The sequence below is a fragment of the Gracilinanus agilis genome, chromosome 4 (assembly GCF_016433145.1).
Source record: "Gracilinanus agilis isolate LMUSP501 chromosome 4, AgileGrace, whole genome shotgun sequence".
NCBI lineage: Eukaryota > Metazoa > Chordata > Mammalia > Didelphimorphia > Didelphidae > Gracilinanus > Gracilinanus agilis.
Window position 1 is genome coordinate 383,804,701 of NC_058133.1, and position 6,329 is coordinate 383,811,029.

The 6,329-nt window shown below is 34.8% G+C and overlaps 1 protein-coding gene across 6 annotated transcripts in view; it reads right to left on the minus strand.

The window, feature by feature from the left end:
- The window catches only part of PTPRK (protein tyrosine phosphatase receptor type K), a 733,127-nt gene that overhangs the window by 137,022 nt on the left and 589,776 nt on the right, over positions 1-6,329 (minus strand). The window lies entirely within an intron of this gene.

The following is a 6,329-nucleotide window of genomic DNA, read 5'->3' on the forward strand; positions in this document are numbered from 1 at the left end:
AAGATCTGAAATTTCCCTTTTAGATCTGAATCTATAATCCTGAGACCCTTTGACATAACACAGAAGGAAGCAGCATTAGCATCACAAGTAAGAATGGACTTTAAGATTCCGGGGTCCAAATTTCTTTATTCTTTCAATTATGCCACAGTTACTTAAGAGATTATATAATCAAACCTATAAATTAATAGATGTGGCAACTGAAATCAAAAGAAGTTAAATGATTTGCTATGGTCTTATAAGCAATAACTAATAACAACAATATTAGCTTATATTTATATAGCACCTACTATGTGCCAGTCACTGTAAGCACTTTAGAATTATCTCATTTGATCTTCACAAAAAACCTTGGAAGGTATGTGCTATTATTATCCTTGTTTTAAAGATGAGGAAATTGAGGGAAACAGACATTAAGTGACTTGCTCAGGTTCACATTAAGTGTCTTGAGTCCAAATCTAAATTCAAGTGTTTCGAATTCAAGGACCATGCTCTATTCTCTATACAACCAACCTATCCTAAGTAGAACTAGTATTTAAATCTAGAACCTCTGACAATAAATACAAAGCTTTTATCTCTCATTACTATACAACAGATATAATTTATATTACTTCTACTTTTATTGCCATTATACATTCATTCTTACATTAAGTACTTGCTTAAATAACCAAGTCACTAGTAGAATTTTAATTTCTAATTATCCATCATTGAACCCCTCACAATTTTCTTAATATGTTTATCACAGAAAAAAAGAAATCAAATATCTGGATGCATAGAACAGAGACATTAAAATGTGCTGAAGAATGGTCATATATCTAATGTAAAAAAGATTAAAAGAATTCAATAAGATGTGTTAATGACATTCCTTTTTGTTAATCAAATTTTTGATCCTGACTTTGACCGTGACATTTTAAATATAGTTTCAACAATGAATAACCATCAGTTCTTGCTACGTCTACTTGAACATTTGTTAGAATGTCATTTTATATTAACTAGCAGTTATGAATTTACAAAGTAATTACATATACATTATGTCACTTCATCTTCATAATGTTTCTGTGACATATAAGCAAAGAAGGTGCTAATTCCATTTTCCAGATCATAAAACTGATGTTTAAAATAAAGAGGGGATTTTCCCACAGTTATTTGACTAAAAGGTGGCTGTACTGACACTACAATTTAAGGTCTTCTTACTTCTCTCATTTTGAATATCAACATTCATTCCAGGTAGTTCTGCACATACAGTTTTTACTACCACAGCTTTCTGAATTATATTTCCCTTGAAAGGGAAGGTGGAAGTTTCATTGACTCTTCATGTTTAATATAGACAGAGATCAAACATTTCCTTCAAAACCTTCTCCACTGAATGATCAAAGAATCCTAAGTACAAGCATACATAATAATGAAATTATACACCAGTAATTTCTCGAATTTGTCTTTCACTACGACCACTGATTTTGCCAAGAGGGTTAAAAAAGTATTAAATCTTATAATTATATACTCTCTTTTTCTTCCCAAATAAACATTAAATGTAAATCCTTATTCCCCTCAACTTGGACTCCTAAAACCTACCCTTCAGTAGCAGATCTTAAACTGTATTATAAAGCAGTGATCATTAAACAATCTGATACTGGCTAAAAGATAGATGGGTGGATCAGTGGAAAAGACTAGGGGTAAATGACCTCAGCAAGCTAGTATTTGATAGCCCTAAGATCCCAGCTTTTGGAACAAGAACCTACTATTTGACAAAAACTGCTGGGAAAATAGGAAAACAGTAAGGGAAAAATTAGGTTTAGATCAACATCTCACACCCTATACTAAGATTAATTCAAAATGGATAAATGATTTTAATATAAAGAAGGAAGTTATAAATAAATTAGGTGAACATAGAATAGTATATTTGTCAGATCTTTGGGTAAGAAAAGAATTTAAGACCAAGCAAGAGATAGAGAACATTAGAAGATGTAAAATGAATAATTTAGATTATATTAAATTTAAAAAGTTTTTGTACAAACAAAACCAATTTAACCAAAATTAGAAGGAAAGCAACAAACTGGAGAAGAGGTTTTTATGACAAAAATCTCTGACAAAGGTCTAATTTCTCAAATTTACAAGGAACTAAATCATATTTATAATAAAGCAAGCCATTCCCCAATTGATAAGTGGTAAAGGGATATGAATAGGCAGTTTTCAGATGCAGAAATCAAAGTGTTCTAAATCTGTCCAGATTAGGGAAATTCACATTAAAAAACTCTAAGGTACCACCTCATATCAAGTAGACTGGCTAATATGACAGAAAAGGAAAATAATAAATGTTGGAAGGGATGTGGGAAAACTGGGATGCTAATGCCTTGCTAGTGGAGTTGTGAACTGATCCAACCATTCTGGAAGGCAATTTGAAATATAAACCAACAGGCTTTATAAGAATGCATATCTTTTGATGCAGCAATACCACTACTGTGTTTGTACCCCAGAGATAATGAAAAATGTTTGTACAAAAATATTAATGGCTGTACTCTTTGTAATGAAAAAAAGTGCCTCTCTGATGTTTTCAAATACATATGTCACGCATCAGACTTTTTAAAGCACCCATACCTTCTGTCTTAGAATAAATACCTGAGAATCAGTTCCAAGGCAGAAGAGTGTTAAGGGATAGTGACTTGCCCAGGGTCCAACATCCTAGGAATTGAGGGCAAAATTGAAATGAATGTTATTTAAATATTCCAGAGCTCCAAAGTAAAAGAGAAAAACTTCCAACAGCTGGAAAGAAACCTGTCAAATACATTGGAGCCAAAGTTAGGATTATGCAAAAATTATCAGAGTAGATGGCTTAGATACGGTGTTCCTGAAGACAAAGTAACTAGAATTAAAACTAAGAATAACCTGTCTGGAAGGAAAAAATGAGTATAGGCATTGGATTAGCCAGAAGAAGTTCATGCATTCCTGATTAAAAGATCATATCTGCATAGAAAATTTGACTTTCAAATATAAGACTTAAGAGAAGCATAAAAAGGTAAACAAGAAAGAAATTATAAAGGAGGCAATAAGATTAATATTTATATTCCTATATGGGAAAATGATATGTATAAGTTTTAAGAATTTTATCTTTTTGAGGAATTTTAGAGGAAGGATACATAGAGAATATAGGAATGGATAGATCATGCTGGGAAGAATTAAAAAAAATAAATGGGCGAGAAAGAGGGACATATAGGGAGAAGGGGAAAGGAAGAGAAGTATGAGGAAAATTACTTCATATAAAAGAGGTATACAAGGAACAACTATTAGTAAGAGGGTGAAGAAAATAACAGGGGGAATGCTTGAATAATACACATATTTAAATTGTTTTAAATGGGGAAGAATGTGTGCGTGCACATGCATGTGCACACTCAATTGGGTATAGGAATCAATCTTACCCAACAGAGAAGTAGTGTAGGGGCAAAGGATGGGATGACAGAAGAGAGGGTAGATTAAAAGAAGTACTAGTCAGAAGCAAAACAGATTTTTGAGGAAGGAAAGGTTAAAAAGAGAGGGAAAATAAAACTGAAGAAAATGATTAGGTGGGAAATACAAAATAATTATAACTGAATCTTAATGGATGAATTTGCCAACAAGATGGAGCAGTTATAGTAGAATGGGTTAGAAAACTAAAACCAAACATGTTGTTTATAAGGAAACACTTTAAACAGAGAGATATTCACAGAGTTAAAATAAGGGACTGAAGCATACTCAATTATATTTAAGAAAAAAGTAAAAATGGTAGGGGGGGCAATAAAAATCTCAGACTAAGCAAAAGAAAAACAGACCTAATTAAAAGACATAAGTAGGGAAATTAAATCTTGCTAAAAGGCACCTTAGAAAATGAAGTAATGTCAATATTAAATAAATATATTCCTAATGGTAAAGTTCCAAGTATATGTTCCAAATTCCGAAAGAAAAAGTTAAGTGATTTGTAGCAGGAAGCATAATATCCAAGCTATAGTAATTGAGGACTTCATTTCCTTCACAGGGAAAGAAGAATTTATAATGCATAGAATTTGAGGAAAATTAGAAATGATAGGCCATTGAAGAAAACCGAATGGGGATAGAAAAGAGTAAACATTTTCTCAGCTGTATTTAGCACATACACAAAGATTGACTATGTAAGAGGGAACAACAAATTCACAATATAAATTAAGAAATATAAACTTCAACATTTTTTGCATATATTAAAAATTAAGTGGAAATTAAATAATGCCAAAAAATGAGCTGATAAAAGAACATCATAGAAACAATAAATAACCTCATGAAATAAAACAACAATAATGAGACAATATACCAACATGTGGGATGCAGCCAACACAGAAAAAAGAGGAGAATTTATCTCTAAATGCATGTATCAAAAAATAAAGAGAAAAAATATATCAATGAAGAGGGTAAGCAAGTTAAAAAGTAGGAAAAGACAAAATTAAAAATTCACAATTAAATAACAAAATGAAAATTATAAAAATCAAAGGAGAGGCTTCCGGGTTAAGATGGTGGCAGAGTAAGAAGCAGCTCTTAACCTCTCCTGACCAAAACACACAAAACTCCTCAAGGGGACATAAAAACAAGTCCAGACGAACGGAGGAACCCCACAACAGGGCACAGCGTGGAAGGTACGTGGAATCGAGACATTTCCAGGCTAAAAAGGGCTCTCACTCAATCGCGGGCTGAGCAAACGCCCCACCCCCACCCCCTCCACACTCACCTATAGCTCCGAACCCAGCTAAAAAGAAATAGAGCAAGTTTGGGGCACCCATCGAGTCATCGGCAGCTCTGGGACCTGTTCCTGAGAGCAGCAAGACTTAGGACCCCATTAAGTCAAAAACGCACGCGAAATCTGAGCGCGCGCGGGAGCAGGACTCTGGGCGCAGAGTGCCGGCTGAGCAGAGGCGTGGGTGGAGGCAGACACAGCCTGGAACTAAAGCCTAAGTGGGGAACCAGTGAAGACGGGTATACGACTGTGGAAGTAGCTCCCTGAGACTTGTAAAGGAACCTCCTGCAGAGGATCAAGCAAGGGAATCCACCAGGGGGCTTGACCTTGGAAAAAAACTAGAATTCAGACCTCAGGAGCCAATAGATCTCTGACAGACACTGAGCGCGAGGATAAACCTGAGAAGCTGCTGGGCTAATGATGGCTAATCAGTCACAGGAAGTTCAGAAGAGAAAGAATAATAACAAAAAAAAGAAGTCTTTAACACTCGACAGCTTTTACACAGAGAAAATCCAGACAACCGAGCAAACAGAGGAGGAGAACAAACAACCATCCAGACCCTCCCCAAATAAGGAAAACTCCTCACAAGCTATGGAAGAGTTCAAAACTGAGATTTTGAGGAAAATGGAAGAGATCTGGCAAGAAAATAACAGTTTAAAAGGTAGAATCTTGCAACTGGAAAGCGAGGCTCAGAAACCAAATGAACTGATAAGCAAATTGAACACAAGAAATGACCAGATTGAAAAGGAATACCAGAAGATTATGGCCGAAAACCAGAAGATTATGGCCGAAAACCAGAAGATTATGGCCGAACACCGAAAGATTATAGCCAAAAATCAATCCCTAAAGGCTAGAATTGAGCAAGTAGAAACTAATGATCTCTCAAGACAACAAGAACAAATAAAACAAAGCCAAAAGACTGAAAAAATAGAAGGAAACATGAAATATCTCAATGAGAGAGTGACAGACCAAGAAAACCGGTCAAGAAGAGACAATTTGAGAATAATTGGTCTTCCAGAAAAACCAAAAATTAATAAAAACCTGGACTCTATACTAACAGAAATAATTCAGCAAAATTGCCCTGAAGTCCTACAACAAGAGGGCAATATAGACATTGAAAGGATTCATAGAACACCTGCGGCATTCGATCAAGAAAGGAAAACACCAAGAAATATCATTGCAAAATTCAAGAGTTTCCAAGCAAAAGAAAAATTCTTACAAGAAGCCAGAAAGAAACAATTCAAATATCAAGGAGCAACAATCAGGATCACATAGGATCTGGCAGCCTCAACACTAAAAGACCGCAAGGCGTGGAATACAATATTCAGAAAGGCAAGAGAGCTGGGCCTGCAACCACGGATCAACTACCCATCAAAATTGACTATATATTTCCAAGGGAAAGTATGGGCATTCAACAAAATTGAAGAATTCCAGGTATTTGCACAGAAAAGACCGGGGCTAAATGGAAAGTTTGATATCCAACCACAAAAATCGAGAGAAACCTGAAAAGGTAAATAAGATACAGAGGGGAAAGAAAGAAAACTTATAATTTTTAAATTTGCCTTTTTAAGGGCCTCAGTGAGATCTAATTATCTGTATTCCT